This window comes from Phalacrocorax aristotelis, chromosome 2 (assembly GCF_949628215.1).
Source record: "Phalacrocorax aristotelis chromosome 2, bGulAri2.1, whole genome shotgun sequence".
Lineage (NCBI taxonomy): Eukaryota > Metazoa > Chordata > Aves > Suliformes > Phalacrocoracidae > Phalacrocorax > Phalacrocorax aristotelis.
The window spans coordinates 118,064,423-118,085,495 of NC_134277.1; the positions used below are offsets into that span (position 1 = coordinate 118,064,423).

A 21,073-nucleotide genomic window follows, 5' to 3' on the forward strand; every position below is an offset into this window, starting at 1 on the left:
ACCCTGGGCACCTCTGTGGGCTGGCGATGAATTCTCTGGCTATGGCCATGGCACGCTGCATCCACAGATGACACCATGTTGTGCTGCTCCCTCAGAGCCCTGTAAAGTGGTCAAAGACGACCACATGCACAGTGCAGAGCACAAGCTGCATTTCTGTGTCATAAGGCGTGTGTGCCATCGCGGTGCCTTCTCTTCATCTTCTCTCTGGAGAGTGTGCAAGCACAAAGAAGTGGCCCAGATCTTTGGCAAAAGGTCTTTACATGTGAGCACATCCATGCCCTTTCTGCTTCTTCGCCTTACACTGACGACCGGTAGCTCTCTGAGGACATGGCTGGGCTGTACTGGTGCCACTGGGTCTGCAAAACAAAGAAAGAGCGCATCATTTCCCCCAGCAAAAGTATGCCAATTGCACTGTCATATTTTGCCTTTCATCAGTATAATCCGACTGCTCTTCCCCTCGCAGCTGTGAGCTTTAGGATTGCCGACTCTGAACATTACGGATTATGTTTATAAAGCAAAACTCCAAAACAATTGTGTTTGAGTGCTGCATGAGAAACAGATCCAAAACATTATCAGCTGCAATTTAGTGCCACAGTAAGCAGAGATACCAGGTCCCCTGAGACTCGGCAGTAGTACCAGAATTATTATTTTTAGACCTCTGGAGGAAAAGCCGCATTTTATACCCTGAATGTCTTCAATATGTGACAGAGGGTCAAATTATCCTATATAAGACAGTCAAATACAATGGAGTGCTTGAGAAGTTATGAAGGTTTTCTTGAGATGCTGAAGCACTCAAGCACAGCAGAAGGCCTGCTATGATACCAAGCAGTTGCTCACTTCTCCCACCACCAGTGCCATGTTTGCAGCACTTGGTACTATTTGCAGAAGTACATGCAGCAATGCATTTTAGGAAGGTGAAGGATGCTACAAGGCTGCCTGAGAAAGAGGACGGAGAAACCCAGAGGAGTCCATCAGAGCAAGGGTGTAAGGTGTAAGGCATCATGAAACAAAGCCTTGGCTAAAACCCTTTCCTGGAGGTGTCAGGAACTGTGTTAGGCTGTCTTCTGTATCCTGCAATAGCCCCAATACAGATCAGGCCTACAAAGGCAATGATGGACCTCTTGTCACATCAGAGTGGCTATAGCAGTGGTGACTGGAGCACTTACCTGACAGGACAGTTTTAACTGCTACATCCTCCTTGTTCCAGAGGCACTGGCCCTGGGGTGGAGCACGGATCCGGCCCCTCAAGGTGGGGGTGGTCCCTTGCTCCGTATCCCGCATGCTGACTGCTCACAGCCTCCTCCTCCTCGAGATGCTGGCGCTGCTGAGCACATACACCTGCTCAGTGCTGTGAGCGCTGGAGAGATTGTGCTTGCATTTCCTTGGTAAATCAAGCCTTGCCGGGATTTCAGAGCTGATGAGAACCTAGAATAAATGCCACAGGTGCAGAGAACCAAATGCAAGGCAAGGGGATGAGGGAAGCAAGGTATTTATGCTGGATGGAGAATGCTGTCTACCTGAAGAGGCAAGACATTTAAAAATGCCCTCAGACAAGAGCTTGAATACACTTTGAGAATTCCCAGCACCCAGTGGCTGAGTCTGCAGCACACAACTAATTTCAGTAGAACAGCTCTAACCACACCTTCATCAGAAACTGGCCACGGAGTTTAAGAAAAATCTCTAATGGGAGAAAAAGGATTTAGGGATAAGGGCAGGAGTCAAATGAGGACCTGTACTTGTATCAGTACGGCAGTAAAGTCGAGGCCAAAATCTGGAAAAGGTCAAGTTTACAGAGACAGGATGTATCTTCTCAAGTGCTTATAAACTTCTCTGAAAATTCCCCAAAGCCTTGAAACTGCAGACAAAAGTTTAATGCCTCCCCCAAGATATTCTACAAATTTGTACTCTTTAAGGAAGATTAACTCAGCCCCTTGCTTATTTGGGTAACCAGTGCTGAGGCCAGCCCAAATGTTTTCATCTATTACATTCCAGCCCTGAAAATCAGGCTCTGTTTTTCTGCACTGCCTACCCGTGTCTTGCTGTGCACACCCTCTATGCTTCGGTCAAGCAAGTAGTAGATGTGGGTGACAGAGGACTTGACTTAAGCCCATAATGCAGCAGGATCTTTGGCATACATCCAAAGAACTAATTAAAAAAAAACAAAACCATCCACGTATAAGCTGGGGGTCCAGCCCAGATTCACTACCCCCCAAACAGACACACTTCCACTAGCCACTCTGGCTTTCATAATGGAAGTAGATGACTTCTACAGTCTTCAGATGTGCTGCTGGTTCGATTCTCGTTCAGTAAAAGCGGCCATTTAATTTACAAGCAAAACCGGATTTGAAAGCCGCTCTCAATTACTGCACAGCACACCACTGCCCACCCGACACTGTATAATCACAGGGTGTTTACCCCAGGATGCAGCAGGCAAAAACATCCCCTAACCATGCTGGAAGATGCAGTGTTTAGACGCAGGAGGACATGGAACCAAAGGTCAACGGACCTGCTGTGCTGCTTCTAATGGTGTCCTATGATGGGGGCAGACTGGATACCTGGCATTTCAGGCCACTTGCTCCACTAGGAGCTTGCCTGTTCTGCATCGGCTTCTACTCAAACTAGCAATAAAATTGATTTAGGAGTGACCCAAAGGAAGTGTAAATCCCCAGCCTGAGCTTTCTCTAACTAGACATGCCCAGCTCAAAATATTTCATGAGGTGCATGGCGAGGCACCTCAGTGACCGTCGCTCAGCCTTCTGTATTCTCACAGGCAAAAAGGGGGATCCTGCCAGACACGGCAGAAACTATTACAAGCCGGTAAGTGCCAACAGATCCCTCAGTCTCAGCAGAGAAAGGCTGCAGTCATTGTGGACACTTTTTTCAAAAAAAGGAAATGCTATTAAAAAGATGAGCAGTCCCTGGGAAAGAGGCTGCCAGGTCTGAAGAGCCTTTAGCAGCCTGGCAGCCCTGCCCACAACACTACAGCAAAGACAAAAGTCTTTGCTTCTGCTGCCCCGAGGACAGTTTCATTTACTTTCCTTTAAACCTGGAAAATAGGTCGCTTTTCTTCTCTTACCTCTATCAAACCTCAGGTAACAGAGACAAAGTGAACTTACCCGTACCTCACAGGAAAGCAAGCACACAAAGGTAGTTTCACCTTCTGGCAAAGGACAGAGACAACAGACCAGTTCTCCTCTGTACAAAGCTTCATTCATTCTGGCGAGCAGCAGCATCGATCCAAACACTTTGGACCGCTTCATCCCTTCTGCAGGAGGTGTAGCCTGCCAGTGCCTTTGCAGACAACATACCTACGTACTCTGGGGCTCCATCAAGTCCATACCTCCTCCCTGAAAGAGGCAGCTGCTCAGACAGCTCTCCCCAGACACTGGGAATAGCCCAGCACAGAGCAGCCAACAGCTCCTGCTGCCTTGGTGAGGGGTGAAGGATCTCCCAGCTTATCTCTTACACCAGTGAGGACTGGCATGCAAGAGCCACCCCCACACCATGCACGTACGTGGGGTTCGGAGCAGGAACAGACATGGAAGGAACAGGAGCTCTGAACACTAATCCGTCTTCCAGCTGTTTCCAGGTGGACGCCTCATAGGTTGAGATATATTAATAATGTAATTTTTGGTCAAGCTTCTCACTCAAGTGTTCTCTTTTATCCACTTCTAGCAGGCGCTCTGCGCATATTTTGTAAGAGTCTTTACATAAGAAAAGGACAAGAAAAAGACCAAAACACTCCCTCCTGGGTTTAAAAGGGAAAGACTTCTGTTTGCTAGAACCACACTGGTACATTTGAATTCAAAGTTAAACAAATCCTTAAAGATGGTTTTTTTCCCACTCAGATTTTGACACCAACTGGTTACATTCTTCTCAGACCGAGTTTGCAATTTGTCCAATAATATTCTGGTGAGAAGCAACACCAGAAGACAAGCATTGCTAAAATCTGGTTTGTTTGTGAGTTAAGATCCTATCAGTAGAACATGAATAAAGATTAAAATCTCAAATTGCAACCATATCTGAAGGTTTTAAAGACCCATAAAAATGCAGACTGCAGTGGGATAACTGGAAGATCGTCATGAACTGTCAGAGTTTGAGAAATGGGTTTTTTTTCTTTAAATTTGACTCTTAAACTGAACAAAAATAAGCCCATTCTGCCTTATTTGAAGTTAATTTACACTCCAGTTTGAATAGCACCTGCCCTTGGGTATGTTCCAGAAGAACATCTACCTTTCCACAAAGGGAGGCTAACACCCATTGTAAAATTTCCAGAGGCACATTAGATGTCTGTTCCCCCCCCAGCAATTTCACCCTTAGAAGTAGAAGGAACGCTGCCAGTTGCAGCCTGTGCTGAGGAAACATGAGTTATAATTTTACCCTGGGAAAATTGCTGAACTGGGAGCTTCTGGTGTGGCATAGGTCTTGCCTTCGCAATCCAATGGTTCTTTTGATTCAGAGAGGCTTTGAAAGGGTGGTGATGAAAAACATAGCCTCTCCCTTTGAATCAGCCAGCCGCCTGCTTTCCTTTGCACTTTTAAAATTTGGTTTATTAATTTGCCTAGGAGCAGAAAGAGATAATACTGACCCATCTAGAGAAGATGCGTTTTTTGACATATCAACAGAACATTACTTCAGATTAAACATGCAAACAACAAAAAATCCACCTTTGGACTATCTGAAGTATTTTATATCTGGAGTCACCTCACTGGACTTAAAAACACAAGAAAACATCTATCAGCTCTTCCTGCTATACAAGGAAGAAAAAGGAAAGAGGCAAATTATAAGGATCCAATAAAACCGTGTTTTTGAAATGCTGTAACACACAAGAGCTCTAAGCACTCTCCAGATGTTTCTTGCAGCAACCAATAATAAAATATTCTCAGACTGGATTGTAATTTTGAAGATGTTGCGTCCACTTATAATTACAAGACTAGACAATAAAACAGATAGCTTCATCTATAACCTAATTGCAGAAAAAAGGAACAAAAGGGCTTTAAAATCATACACTCATAATTATCTAATTTATGACGAAGATGTAAACAGAACTGCAATTTTGACAGTTACAGTTCAGACTGGTAGAGAATTAGAAATAAGGTGTGAAATTGTAATCCTAAATTATACATCTCTTGCTCTAGTATCGATGCAATGCAACATTATGGGCAAAAAAGACCGACTTTTAGGAGTCCTGGGTCATTGCTGGGTTCTCCTCCTCCCTCCCGTCCACCTCCTCTCCCAGCAGGTCTCTGAGCTGAACTTAGCAAAGCAACGACCCTGTCTCTCAAAAATTATATTCTACTGAAACCCCACCAGAGGGGCAGAGACTGCCGAGTGGGAAGACAGTGCAAGGAAAGGAAAAAAGTTGAACTTACTGAAACAACAGGCTTTTTTTGGAAGTCCTGGTTAAGACCGACTGCAAGAGGAAACATTTACTCGGCTCTACCACGATCCCGTGCATTTCCAGGGCTGGCTAGGACTTTTTCCTCTCTTCTTGTAACTCCCATTAAAATTATCAGCCTACAGATTTCATAACAAGTAGGAGAATGAAAAAAGTCCAAACACTATCACGAGAGAAATCATATTATCATTAGCTATTTCCAAATGCACATGGGTTACTTAACACCTCAGGACAGGCAGCATGACACCACACAGGTGCTCCCAGTGCTGGGACAGGCTCCTGCTAAAAATACGCGTAATAGGCAGCGTGCAACAACCGGGGCCTCCCCAGACCTCCCAAAATGGGCTACGCAGGCAGCACATGGGACCCAAACTGAAAACCATCAGCGACCCAGATACTTCCCTACCCCCACCCCATACTAAAATCATACCGCCTTTGTATTTTAAATCCCTCAGAGGAATAGGTAGGTTTTTTTGGTGGCTGGTATGAAGGGGCTGAAGTCCTGAATTAAGCTAAATACATCTGTGGTTAAATTCAAAAGGCTTCTGCGATGCAGTAGCACATGAAGCTTTTTAGTTTGGTTTACTTCTTTTCTGGTGTTTGAGGTTGTCTTAGATGCTGGGAAAACATTTAGGGACAAAGGGAGAAAAAGAACAGTAGACATATCACTATGGGGTCAAAAGGCAATTTTTTTTGTTAGTGTGAAGGGCAGGATTTGAAGAAAGGAGAACACAAGAGTCTGCTCTGGAAGGCAAGAAGAGTGCTTGGCAAGATGATGACCATATGGCACATGAACAAAGCATATTTTATATTTGGTTCATGTGATTCCATTATGTGTAAAAATACTTTAGGATCCAAGGCTCAGCAATACAGTTTTGATTATTATTGTTTTCAAACCTGTAGAGATTTCTCCAAGTAGTCACTGTAGTTCATGAGAAAAACCTCCATTTGGCAGCTAATTTTAGCCCACAAGGGTAGATTAACCTCAAATCCATATAATTTTGTGCTATATGCTAACAGAAGCCATCATTGCCACTGCCAACCTCATGACGCAGAAATCCACTATCTAGGTGTGACAGAATGACCTCTGCTAACTAGCTCAACAAACTCTTAGTTTTATATTAAAAAGCTTTTACTTGACCTGACACCACAACAGACTGCACGCATAACCTTAGAACAGTGGGTGAAATCTTACACAATACACATTTCTTTGGATGGCATGGCCTGCTTCTAAGTCTGCATTTGTGGTTCTCTGGTCATTGCTAACACACAAGGCACCAGTGCTTGGACAACAAAGGACCTGAAAATATTTAAAGAAGCGGAAAAGACTATGCCTGTCAATCAACAAGAATTGCCTAGCTCACTTTCTCTAGCTATTGGCTTTTATTGCCTCCACTATACAACACATTTCAAGAAAACAGAAAAGCAAGAAATAAAGACACATCAACATAAACTGATAGTACGTACAGTTGTCTTATGACACAGAAGCCAGCACCAAAGAATCACATGATTAGATGACTCTGAGGGACAGCCCGAAATTAAAAAGGCAACTGGCAGCTTCACCAAGAAAATGAAAGCTAAACAAAATACACAGTTATTTTATTTTTAAAACATATCGAAGTGAAGTGAGCAACCCAGGACACACAGTGCCACTTGCCACAGCTGGACCAACCGCCATGGTATAAGCATTTAGGTACAAAATTTCTCTTTTGGTGGGCTGCTCTGTAACAGGGTTCTTGGAGAAGCTGCCCCTTGCTGAAAAGCCCAGCTCAGCTAATTTAGCTACTGATGAAGCAAGTAAGCTTTATGTGAAACTATCCTAATTCAAAATAATAGCTGAAGAAATCTTTTGTTGGGATGGGGGAAAGACTTCATCTAGCTAAAGCTAGAGAAAACAAACCCACTGAATATCTTGAGTGGTAATAACCACGCCAATAAGGGGAAACATCCTCTTTAGGTCCAAATTTACAAGTCTGAACTACGCCTGGCTTCTGAAACAGAGAAAAAAAAACTTTAAAGAAGAATCAAGACTATAAGACCTCAAAGTATCTAAAAAAAATATCAAGCATCTTTAAAAGCGCAGTTTGAGTATCAAAAGTAGGAGAAGGTATCAGGTTGAGACGACCACTAACTACAATGAAATGATTTTTAAAACCATGTGCAAAAAACCCACTACATTCCAATAGAGCCCTGAAAAGTGGAAGAAACCATCACAAGCAGAGGACTTGACAGGTAAAGGAGCAGATAAAGGGACAGTTGCACACAGTGACACATCCGGAATCTTTAAAAGACCAATTCCGGATAAAGTCTAGGAGATAACGTCTGCAAAGGACTTTATCTGGAACCAGGTAAGTTTGAGGGAAACATCAAGAAGGCCTTACAGATGCTTGTCTCCTGCCTAGAAGAGCACTGCAGGAAACCATCAGCTCCCTCCCTGGCGTGGAAGGGGAGGCAAGCAGAGAAGCTGAAGCACCTCTGTTCTTGCAAGAGGCAAGGAAAGGGGGCAACAGACACACAAAGCCTGTGTTGGGAGTGGGAAACTGAAGCATCCCCCACTGGAACAACAAAGCCCTGCATGAAAAAGAAAAGGGCAGAAGGAGGTGGCATTTGATCAGTAGGAGTGTGGAAAACGGTGGTGAAAGAAAAACTAAAACATTTCACAGGCTTTGGTCTCCTCTCTGGAACAAATACTCAAAATGCTTGCCTTGAGGAACAGATGAATTGTAATGTCAGAAATAAAAGAGCATTTGAAACAAACAGGAGAGGTTTCAGGGGTCTTGGGGTGATCATCTAGTAGCGGGTAGCAGAAATTAACTTCATCAACAACTCCTAAAGTATGGATTTGTCTCATGGGAGCTGCCTTCTGTCCCATTACAGACACACTCAAGTGAGCGCTTGATTTCTGCTGAAGGGTGTTAGTTTGGGGAGAGGTTTTTCTGGGGGGAGAGGGGGTGGAGTGGAAGGATGCGTGGTGAGGCTGTTTTGTTTTTCAGCAGAAACACAAAACCTCATGATTTCTACCCACACTGCCTTGCACAGCAAACAGAGCTTCAATCCAGAAGACAACGGGTGACAGTATGTGTGCGCCTTCTTCCACATATTTGACAAGCAGTGTGGAATGAGGTGCGGCAAGTGGAATTCCTAACTCCAGCCCTGGCCAGGAACAGTGGCTGGATGCCAACCACACGATGAAGGTCCCGTCATCTAAATGTCAACTAAGGTCCTAAGGATCCTGAACATTTTCTCGTACTGAGGTGTGTCACAGATACAGAAAAAAATTATATTGCAGTCACGGGGTTTGATAGCCACAGGAGTCTTACCTGCCACACACTTGCCTTAACAAAACCTCTTAACCCAGCTCAGTGATGAGCCTTATGAAGTGCTCAGCACCAAGTAGCTTCACTGAGAATAACACACTCCTGCCAACAGCAGCTTCCCTTGACCACAAGCAAGTCTGGAAGCTTCTAGGAGGCTGAAGCCATGGAAACCAGTGGAAAGCATCTAGCAATAGGTTCACCTATTGGAGGTTCACCTTGTGGGGGCAAAACGAGCAAACTAGGAGATTCATCCCCAGGACAAGACCCAGAAATAATCTGAACACATGGCTGAGCTTAAACAGTAGCATTTACCTTAGAAATGGTTTTTAACACAAAAAGGGAACTGAAGACAACCAGATAAACTCTAATACTCTCGTGCAAATTAGAATCGATGATCACAAATGATTTTTATAAAGGGTCTAATGATACAGTGCAAACTAATTCCTCCCATCTGAAGCCTGGCATCATTTGGTATCTTTAATTCAGGAAAAACCCTGAGTGCCTTTTTCCTTCCTCTCCTTCTTCTGGCTCTTTTGCCATGCTGACGCTTGTTTGCATTACATCTATTTTGAGCTAAATTAAATAGGAGAAGCAGAGTTTTGATTCAGTAGTAGCAATAAATGGGGTTAGCCTGGCATTGATCTGTGTAAAGGGGCCAAAGCTAGGACCGCCAGAAGCCAAACGTGGTCAGTGAACTCTACAGCACCAAGAGTGACCCTGCAGCTGAATTCCTAGCCCTGATTACAACAGAAAGAGACTTGCTTTTCTGAACAAAGAGTATTTCAGGCAACAGATTAGCAAGAGAAAGTCTACTTGCAACAGCAGACCAAGGAAACAGTCTAAAACTAAGAACCACAGCACACTTCAGAGGATTTTAGAAAGCTTCTGAACAGTGCAAAATAAATGCCTTTCTTGCTCTGTGTTTCTTGTAAGCCAACATCACGTCCAAATGCTAAAGTATTTAAGTTACCAGTTAAATAGCTTCAGTAAGAAACTGTCCAACAGGAAAGATGAGCCAAAACCGCGTTAAGGATAGCACACGGAAAAAGTTACCTTGCAGGCTAAGAACATTTGTCTTACAGTCCTACAGAAAGGGAAATCATGTTTACTATAAGAGGAAAGGTCCCTTTTATAAATCATGCCTAAAATTCAGCCAGCAAATTTATACAGAAGGAGAATTTCACAATCCTTAGGAAACATGGATCAAATTCACTTGCTCTCTGGGTGTTTGTGCTGTTGTGCAATCCGAAACAGCAAGAGCACAGCAGTAAATCAAGCCTCACAACTAACCAGTTTAATCGCAGAGTATCTGCGATGGAGAACAAAGTGCCTGTTATTCCCGCTGCACCGTGATCCCACGGGACTGCAGGCCAAGCAGGGTTGGTTCAGGCCAGCATTTGGAGAGAGACTGGCAGAGTGCTGGAATTGGCCGCTCCAAGGCCAAAGCAAGCTCGCACCTCGATCCCAGCGAGGCCGCTTCACACAGCAGGAGCACACGAGGTGTTGGGGACTTGCAGATATCCCTATCAGCACCTAAAACCATGCCTCCTACCCCTTTGGCAGGTCCGCCGGCTATTCGCAAGTCCTCTATGCAGCAAGAAGCTGCTGAGAAGTGCAGCCCTGCTAAGCGATCTGAGGCTGCTGAGCAACACTGCTTCCGATCCTCATTTTTTAATCCAGGACATTTGGGTAGCACCAGGCTGTGTGTCCAGAGCTCACCCTTGCTGGAAACCCCGAGACAGGCCAGTCGCCCAGCAGCGTGGGCTCGCTCCTCATGCTGGCTTCAACAGGATCAGTGGGGACCTCAGCCTCCCAGAGAAAGACAGAATCACCCGTCATCACTACTTTGACTTTTAACCTATTTCTTTTCCATATTTTACAATAAGTGCTCATTAACACAAGCATTTCCTTAAAAACAAGGATCACAAAATACTGACCCATGTCAAATCCTTATGAATGAGCCATTAAAGGTCTTCAGCCCATTTCCCCCCCACCCCGCCCCAGTCCCATAATGGATTTTTGCCTGCTGCTTTACCAAGTGGCAAGGGGCAAGGTGAGGGCCCACAGAGGAAAGGGAGGATGATTTAAATATTCTGTCAGTGCATTGACAGGTTGCAAAAAATTAAGTAAGAAGTCTGCAAGACAGCACCCTGGTTTTTTTAATGCTACTCATTTGACTTGCCACTCTTATTACAGGTTGATTGCACCCTTCACTAGAGTTTTGTGGTGGCTGCAATGTCAGAGCATGGGACGTGGTTGTCACGACTGGGAACTTGCCGACTGATTTATGAGAACTTACAAACCCACAAAACCAAAAGATATTTGTTATTCACTTACATTCTGCATGCTCCTTTAACCTCTTGTTGAATAATTCTCAGGCAAGTGAAAGTTTATTTCTAGTTCAAATTTCAATTTCCTTTCTGTGGAAGGGAGCCTAAGCATAATATACTTTTGCTATGGAAGTCACCCTGAAATATCCCCCCCTCCCTGAACAGCTTGAGGTCAATATACATACATAGGTAACACCGTCCTGAAATTAAGTTGTCATTTTAACTGTTTAGCGGGCATTGAGACATCCCAAATAGATTGGTTCATTATTAAAAGCGGCAGTTATTGTAAATTACACTCTTCACAAGAAGAGCAGCCTAAACTTTAAATACTTTATGATACCTGCCTGAGCATTCTTTTTAAATGAGGATAGCTGAGGGCTCAGACTCACCATCATGCAGCAAACAGCTGTGCAATTTAGGACTGCTCTTTTTTAACCACTCCTTTCCCCAGGGCTACCACCCCCATAGCAAAGCTGGCAAAACAGACGATATGCCCGTTCCTCCCATGTTCCAGTTCACAGACTAAACATGGCAACTCAAATTGCTGGTGACAACGACAGCACCCAAAAAATAGTAACCCCTTGACCAAGGTTTGCTGTCGCCGCTGAAGCGCAGGCACACGGTAGCTTCTGCTGACTCTAGAAGGGAGCAAAAGCCTTCCGCAAAGGAGGTGGGTGGCCAAGGGCAGTAACATCAAGCTCAGATTTGCCAGGGCTTGTCCCTCAGAGGACGAAGTCTTGCATTTTCACCATTTTTGGCACCTTCCACATTGGGTATTTTCAGGAGCTTTCTAGGATGTTTACGAAACAACTGCAAGGTAGGCAACTAACTTGATGGTGGCACGAAGAATGCCTTCCCACATTCCTCTCCCATGCTCTACCATCAAAATAAATGAAGATGTAGTTTATGTTTCTGTAATTACAGTTTGTTAAAAGGAAAACTGGTTGTTAAGTTATGGTAAGGAGTCTGTGAGCCTGTACCCTGCTTTGAATACCACAGCAATGTAGATTTTACAGAATAAAAAGACCGGTCAAAACATTACTCAGAAGGAATCCATGCTCTGATATCGTCCAGCATAAAACAATCTACCTTTAAACTAGTCACGTTAATCAAACCAATCAATTGGATATTGTTCTTATGAGAGCTATTTTAATGCAGGTGACATGCACAACACTGTCAAGTTTCAGTCATTTAATATTAAATACTGGAAGGGTAATATTACACATTTGTTTTATAGCATTTTTGTACCATATATCATCTGCTGTTTGCTTTTAATCCTGCATTTTCCCCATTAAATACTTACAGTATTTATATAGCCTTGTAAAACTCCAGTACAAAAGAATAAGCAACAAAAGCTTTTCCCCGTACATTACTTACCAACTTAATTATGTAATGTAATGTGAAAGGTTTATGCACACCAGCTGGATCTCGTTACGGCTAAGTTTCTGTCTTTTTAAAGTATACTTTATCTGGAATATGGAAGTCACTAAGAATTTAACTTAAATACATTGAGCTGGTATACACATAAGTTTATACTGCAGGATACTAACTCATTGAATAGGTTCACAACAGGTCAAGTTGACAGACACATATTTCTAAAGGGTAAAGTGCATCAGCTTAACTTAAATATTTGAAGCCAAGTATGGCTTATGAACTGAATGAACACCTATTCTGGTCTTCCCCTCCTAATAATCACATTAACCAGAGAGATGCTACTCCCTGCCCAATAAAACTAGCACGAAAAGCAAGAAAGGAAAACTTTCAAGAGACCATTGGCATCACCTCCCTGCTGATCAGTGTTAAGTCTCAGAGGTGTGCCAGCTCTATGTACTAAGATGCATCTAAAAAGTAGCAGTGAAGAATTCAATAGTAAGACCTTCAAAGAGGTTACTGAATACCCAGCTGAACTAAAGCAAACTTGTCAGACACTTTGGTATCACCGAGAGACTCCTGTTCAATCGTGAGGCAAGAATTGTGGTTTAATAAACGCAGAGAACAAAACCAAGCATAAAAAAAATCATGTGCAGTGATTTTATTTTTGTTGTATATTTGACTGTAATTACTGACTTAAGTACTTTAATTGCCTGGCATCTTCTCAAGTGCCTTGCCTGTGGGGAGGGGAGCAGGGCAGTTTATAGTTTGTTATTAATGAATAAAGTACAAACAAGTTTACCTTGTCTGTAATCAAAATTCCCATCAAAACAGTTTGAGAGGAAAATGCAAAGGGGTCTGTTCATCCCACAGACCCAACATGATTGTGTTAATATCTGCTTTTTAATGATCAATGCCCTTCTGCCACGTCACTTACATGTCAGAGGGGGACCTGGCAAACATCTTTATAAGACCCGCATGAGAAGCATCACCTACTCACCCATTCCTGTTCTCTTCTACAGACACATCTGCTCTTGGCCACTGCTCTGGGGATGGGGCATGGGGTCAAACACCCCTTGGGTCTGGCCCCATATGACCCTTCTTGCATGCATTCTAGGTGAGAAAAGGGGGTGTGCACAGAGGGGAAATATGTTCTGCTTTTTGCAAGAAAATCTGTAGGGTCATTTACAATTGCTCTGGAATGACATGTATCCAGCCCCTCTCAGCTGGAAATAATTTTTGCCTGGAGTGGAAATGGAGTGGAGGGAAACAACGAGTGACATAAAGAAGCTCATGCAGGATAAAATAAAATATACTTGCCTGCTTCATTAAGAAATGATTAGACACAAGAAGCCATCAGTAAAAGTCAGTGCAGTTATATAAAGAAGGTGGTAAAGCCAGAAGGATGGAGAAGCAAACTGCTATTTTTTATGATTAGTGAAAAACACAGAGTACGAATTTGGCCATTAGTCTTGTTTTTCCACTTAAATTGGTACAGGAGTCATCTGCTTTTAGATAATATCGCATTCACAGCCCAGCACAGCATCCAGACAGCAGGTGCAGCACCAGCAGAGCAAGCTTTCTCATGCGGCCATCAGCCCTGCCGGTCAGGAGCTCACCTCTGGGGCAAGGGCAACTCTTCCCCCTCAGCGCCACCACCTCCCAGGCTGCCAACAGGAGTGACAATTAGCATTAGTTCTGGTGGCCTCCGCCACCACAAGGATACTTGTCCACTAAGATCCAACTGAGACCACTAATTTCCACAGAAGTCAAAAAAAACAAACCTCCTTTATGAGCCGCTAACAACTTTTCATTACTACATATGAGGACTTTCTTCCCCTACCCTCTTTTGGGATAGATTGCTGGTACAACCAGACCAACATCTCCTACCAGCTTTCTCAGCCAAGTAGCCTGCCTCCTCCTTATAGCCCTTAATCGGCTGGTACACCATCTCCAACACTGCCATCTCCTATCTCTTGAAGTACAAATTCTTACTGTCATGGTATCATCCCACTGGCACACAGGCGCTCCAGGAAGGCTTTATGTTGTGGTGGCCACTTCTCATAATACTTATTCCACAGTAAAACACAAAACTTTAATTTTCAAGTCACAACAAAACCAGCATATTTGACAGTGTCTCCAAAGAAACAATACTACTGCTTTTATAACAGCACTCAAAGCATCTCCCTACCATTGCCAACCAGTAGATATTGCTGATCGGATGAACACTTCTTGAATAAGTTTCTTCTAAAGTGCATAACCATGAATCTTGATATAGGTGCCTATATAAAGCATGGAAGCAGATGCTGTAAATACTGATCTGAGGTCTCCCGCTCATCAAGATGTGTAAGCAGAAACTTGATAGAAGAGAGATCTGAAAAGAGCCTGTATAGAAGTTTAAGAGAGATTTCTGAAAAAGGGGAGTACAGTATGACTGTAGCTTAACTTCTTCTCAAGAACGGGTTGCTCAAAGCTAGCATCCAGCCATCTACCACCAGAACCAAAGAGAAATTCCTGAGTTCTCAGAACTATGACCCTGTATTTGTTTCCTTAGGGTTAAAAAAAAAAGTGTTTTGATCAAACACAGGACTGAAGCATTTAAGGTTGCCATATATAACGTGAACTGACTACACAACAAACAAACCAGGCAGTAGCATACAGAATAGACAAGCATACACAAGTCATTTTAGATGCAGACAGCTACTCATGGAAATAATTCAACAATCCTAGTATTTTACTAGGAAACTGCAAGTCAGATAAACATGGGAAAAACAAGATTCTCCAACTGCCTCCTCTCCTCTAGAACCTGTAAACCTCCTGTGAGCCCTTCCATCACGCAGTGGAGCTGCTCTCTCTGTTTGGCATCCAGGTGGGATGAAGCTGTCTTTGAAAGCAGGAGCCCACTGGGGTTCTTCTCAGGAATTTTATGAAGTAGCTTAAAGATTAATGGAGTAGATGACTAGTTTACACAGTGCTTTGATCAAAAACATGTTTTCCCAACTTTCTCAAGTGAGTTTTAATAGGATGAGAAAGAGAAATTGATCTGGAGACTTACAAGGAGTATTTCAAGTAGCTTGAGGAAACTAGTTTATTGTCCATTAGGCATAAAAACAAACACAATGCTTATAGGCCATTTTACCATTGTGCTGCCAGCAAATTTCTTTTGGGATATGCCCTCAAGAGCCAAGACTTACTCTGACACAAAGCTCTATAGGAAACCACTGGTTTAAATGTCACATTTTTTAAGGTTAAGGAAAAAAAAAATCCTTATATTTTAGCTTCCATAAGAGGCAGTAATACAATGCACTTAAATCATACTTATTTTCTTTTAATTAACTTTAAAGTTGAAGAAAAACAAGTCTTCCCCCCTGCCTTCACTGTTCTTTTACATTTCTACTTTAGCATTTCTACTTTAAAGAAAAAAATGCAAAATTTTTCTTTGACCCAGACAGACCCCTGGGTCTATCTTTTCCTCGATCAAATCTTGCTTCAGTGCACCTACTACATTTGTCATTTAGCACTAGGAAAGAAGGCTTTTTTCTAATCCTAATTTTTCCCCCCCAATTTCAGCCCCTCTCCAAGCAGAAGCGTTATTTCCCACCCCTTGAATTCATTAAACTAATTCAGCAGAAGCGCACTGGTATACAGAAATTAATCTAGTTTCCAAACGGATGTACTGCAACAAGAGAGTTGGTAACGTTTTCTTACCCTGCTTTCCCTCTCCTCCTTATTTTCCATTTCAACTTCTTTCCAGAACTTTGTCTTCTCACAAAATTCTTATTTTCTGCCTTCAAAATCCTGCTAGCACAGTTATTTAACCCCCGTTTCCTGACCTCCAGATAGATCAGTAAGCTCATCTCTTCTCTCCTCCCCTCCGAAAAAATCTAGTTCCTTCAAGTAAAGGAGGTAAAAGCTATTTCAAACCACCGTCATTAATGTTAAAGAGAAGAACAGGTTTCTAGACTGGGGTTTGTTCTGGAGCTTTTCCATTTTATAAAGAATTGGGGGTACACAACATTTTAGTTTTTCCTTACAGTATTAGTTTCCTTTTCTTGGAGGAAAGCTTGAGAAGACCCAAGCAGCCCCAGAGCCCCAGGCTGCCAGCAGCGGTGCCCGGCATCCCTGCAGCAGGGCTGCACGGTCGCTGCTCAAGCAGCAGCATTTGTTTGTGCTGGAGCCCAAACCGACTCACCACAGGAAGGACGGACAACTCTGCCACCCCACACACCAAGCAAGGGGCTGCTTCTGTGAAGGCTGGGGTAGCTCCCATGAGGGTAGCTGGGAAGTCTGGAAAAATTCACAGAAGAATGCCAGAAAATCACCAAACCTGAGCATTTTACAGCAACTAATATCAATAAGATCACAACCCTGTAGCAAAAAAAAAAATCCAGTAGAATCAGACCAGCATTTTACAGAAACAGAAATGCCTTAACAAGTTACACAATATTCTTCAGCTGAGTTAACAAGCACAAAAGTAGGGGGAGTTGTTTTCCTTTTGGACATGGGCTTTGTGAACATTAAAAAAATTTATTTATCAGCTATTATATCTTCTCCTGGAAAGATATGAATTTGACCTGATGCTTGGTTATCTCTCAACAATTAAAACAATACGCATAAGCTTCTGAAAGCATCTACCATACGTTTTACATGACTGCAACAACAATTATTACCATATCATTATCCTGTACTGCAAATCTAGCCTACTATTATATTCATGATCCTGAATATATCTATTAGCAGTTTGGCAGTGAATATGCCATACCAAAGAAAACTGACTGGTTAAAATTACAATTTAGCACAGTCACAAGGAATCCTTTCCTAATGAATTACCACAGTAAATGTTAAAAAAATGTTGAATTTTCCTCCTCTCCACCACGGGGATACTTTTGTCATTTACATAGTAGCATAGTGCTACTTCCATACACCAATGCATTAGCATTTCAATTAATACTATGTTTGGTATTATTTTTGTCACTGTACATTTTAAAATCCATACGCATTTTGACACATTCATACTTGCTAGTTACAATGAACTTTGCTTTTCCTTAGCTTTTTTTTTTTTTTTTGCATGCCTTACTTCTGATACATTTCAATGCCTAAAGGTGAAGAGAACAGCTTATATCTAAAAGTTCTTTCATGGAAACATTTGTATCCAGGCCCTACTTAAGGGATATCAAAAAGCTTCACAATGTTTTATTTGAAACCACCTAGCAAATGCAGGTGCATTTCAAAAATAATGCATTTTTAAATCCCCCCAAAAAGGTAACTTGCAAAGACTTCTGAAGAGATAAAACCAGAAATAAGGCTGCTCTGGGAGTGTGTCAAATACCCCAAAAGGAAGGCAAAACTACAATGTTCTGACAGAACATTGAAGTTGTTTCTGCTTTTTAAAAATCAAACCGTAACTGTGTTACACATAGTGCTTTGGACTGGCAGCAGCTTCAGAAAGCTGATTTTGAAGCAGTTTAAGTCTGAGACTAAAACCATATTAGTCCCACTCCGTTTAATTTTCAAACAGTACTTGGGCAAAAGAACCAGAGTCAAAGGCTGGGGGATTTGTACTGCCATCCCTGCTAAAGAATATAAATTTTTCAAGTGATTTCTTTCCAGCACAAACATATTTCTACCAACATCAGCCAGCTCTACAAAACTTAGTTATCCTCACGTGGTTTCACGGACCACAGAGCTTTGCATTATCCCTTTTGCCTCCTAGAACAGTTACTTTTCCACTCCCAAGTCTGCCAGTCACTGATTAGAGTGCATTTTCAGGGGATGATGGGGTGGGTGGTCAGAGAAACTGTATTTTCAGAGAGATAATCAGCAAGATACAAACTTCAGCATTACCGAATTAAAAGACAATATAAAGTGTAAAATATACTAAAAGGCTACACAGTTCTTTCTGAACTGGTTATTTGCCAAAACTCACATGCTTACAACATTTTATTATTTTACCCCCTCTAAGAAGCATTTTAAAGAATTGAGCAGAAATGTGAACCTGGTCTTGCAACAGTCTAGGTAGAGCATCCAGAAACTTGTGTTATGACAACAGGAAAAAGATTAAACCCAAGATGGAAACTATTACTGATAAACTTGATAAAAGCCTACACAAAGCATCTTCTCCCGATCACCACAAACATGGTCTGTAATAATTTTCTAGCTAACTCCTGTGAAAAGCAACTGCAGCTGGTATCGCTGTTGTATCTGAGATGAGGAGGAAAAGCACACAAGCATCCTCTCTGTGAGCACTGCTAGTCATAAAGTTATTAGAAACACTGGAAAACCCTCAAAAAGGCAACTGATTCAAGCAGGTTCCCTGTTTATCTCACATTCACACACTGTTTGTACTACAGCTGTAGGTTTGTCTGTCACGGCATCTGTGCTCCCATTTCTACTTTCCAACTTGTCAACCTAACTCTCACAATTAGGTCCTCCTAATTTGGCATCAAAACTATATGGGTTAATTATAGCACTTCAGACAACTTGCATACTTCTGAACAGAGCACTTGCAGTGAAAGGGAAGGAATTTATCAGGCGTGTCACAGGTAACAACCAGCCCTTGTAAGAAGGGAGGAAGGAAGGAAGCTCTTTAAGCCCACTGCACTTTCCTCACTACTCTTCCCCACATTTCAGGCACAAGGGAAGAACGGCCTCAACCCACTCCAAGCAGAACTGGGGTGAGGAGGGCAACCCAAGCGGATTTCCCCTTGTCTTTCATGCTAAACCCACATACCCTGTGTTCCCACCCCCATGTCGGCCAGACACACCACATGCTTCCGCTGCTTCTTCTCCAGGGGAGCTTTAAGCCAGACGACTCTCAGTAATTAACCACTGATGATTTCCTATTGCACCCGAGAGATTTGGTGCGTTCCTTCAGGTGCACTGCACACACCTTACCCGTGAAACAAGAGCTCACATGGGCAAGGCAAGCACAGGCTTCACAGCCAGCATCCCCAGATCAGAGTAAGAGCTCAGGAAAACTACACTGGAGCTTAATAACCCAAGAGTCAAAACATCAGACACAGTATGCTCTCCTTATTCCAGACCAACCTCTCCCTGCTACTTTTGAAGCCTACTAGAAATATATGGAGAGAAATCAACAGCAGCGAAAGAACCAACTATATATATCACTGCGGTAAAAGCTCAAGATTGAGCTGAAGGGTGTTGAGAAATCGCTCTTGAAATTTCTCCAGCAATCCTTAATTTTAAGCATACATGAATGGACACACAGAAAAAAAGAGGAATTTAAAATACAGTGGTGTTTTAGGGAAGTCATTCATTTACACACTACATTTCTGACACGCGGATGCAAAAGTAGTAACAGCGTACATAGGCGCCAATTTGCAGGGAAGCCCAAGAGCTGTGGCTCCTTCATAAGAGCTACCGAGCACAAGAGTCCCAACTACACAGCCTCCTCTTCCTCCCACTCCCCGTATCAAAAAACAAACTAAAACATATGACAGCATCATCAAACCCAGTCCTGGGCACTTCAAGGAGGAGAGAGTGAAATGAAGCCCTGCGCTAGAGATAAGCCCCAGCCCAGAAATTAGCCCAGCACTTCCACAAGGTCTTTGGAAAAAGGAAACAGAAGAAAAGCCAAAATTAATCCTTGCACCTCACCCCCATAAGAGATTTCTGCCCTCCTCCTTTTGCAAGGAGAAGCATTCCAGCCTATGTTACCTGAACAGCACCTACTGAACAAACTGCCTACCCCCATGAGCTGCGCACTACTGAAAAAGCAACACTCAAAACCCCTCTCCTACCCCAACCTTGGGGAAGCTTCACCAAGGGATCTCCAGTCCATGCTTTCCTGCAGATCACATCAGCTTTGTCTGCCTCGGCTCCTTGTTGTTCCCACTGGAAAACCACGGCAGTATTACAGAAACACCAGGTTTCATGTTGACAGTGCCACTCTTCAAAGAGAATTGATTACCCCTCGCCAAAAGATACATTGTAACACATTATCCAGGCTACGCCACCCACTTTAAGTACCAAAAACACTGCAAACCACATCAGCACAGTGCACCACTCAGACCAGTACAAGAAGTGAACGAGAAGTCCCAAGGAGTGGCTACCTCAGGTATTTATGCACAAGACCGTGTTACATGGAGCAGATGTGCCACAAGCATACGGTGAAAAATTTCCACTCAGTTTCAATGTAATTAAAATGACCTGTCCTAGCTACAGAAGTGCACAGATGCATACCATGGGTAAGCATATCAATTTAAGAACTTAGTGGAAATATATATACTAAATCTGTGCACTACAACTTTTATTATTTCCCGAAGTAAAAATGGCATTAAGAACACATCAAAGGCATTATGTCCTCATTAGGGATTAAGTCCTTAGCAAGTTTGAAGGTTTTCAGATCAACTAACTAAAACTGGCTGAGTGCAAAAGCACGTGAATTTCTGAAAGCCCGGAAGAGCCATTTTGCCTTGTGGATAATCCCCAAAAAACAACCAGAACAGAATTCAGTTGTACGTCTTCCAATGTTACTTTTAGATCAAGGTATTATGAGAAGTTCCAATCCTTTCCTCGCTCCCCCCTCAAATGCCTGGAAGAGCATTCCCTGGAAACATGATTATATATTTTTACTATCACAACACTAATAAATCTCTTCTACATCAGATAAAATGCAGTTACCAACACTTGTCCCT

At 42.8% G+C, this 21,073-nt stretch overlaps 1 protein-coding gene across 3 annotated transcripts in view; it reads right to left on the reverse strand.

Moving 5' to 3' along the window:
• KCTD1 (potassium channel tetramerization domain containing 1) overlaps positions 1–21,073 on the reverse strand; it is a 105,361-nt gene that overhangs the window by 43,016 nt on the left and 41,272 nt on the right. The gene's annotated exons all lie outside the window — the stretch shown is intronic.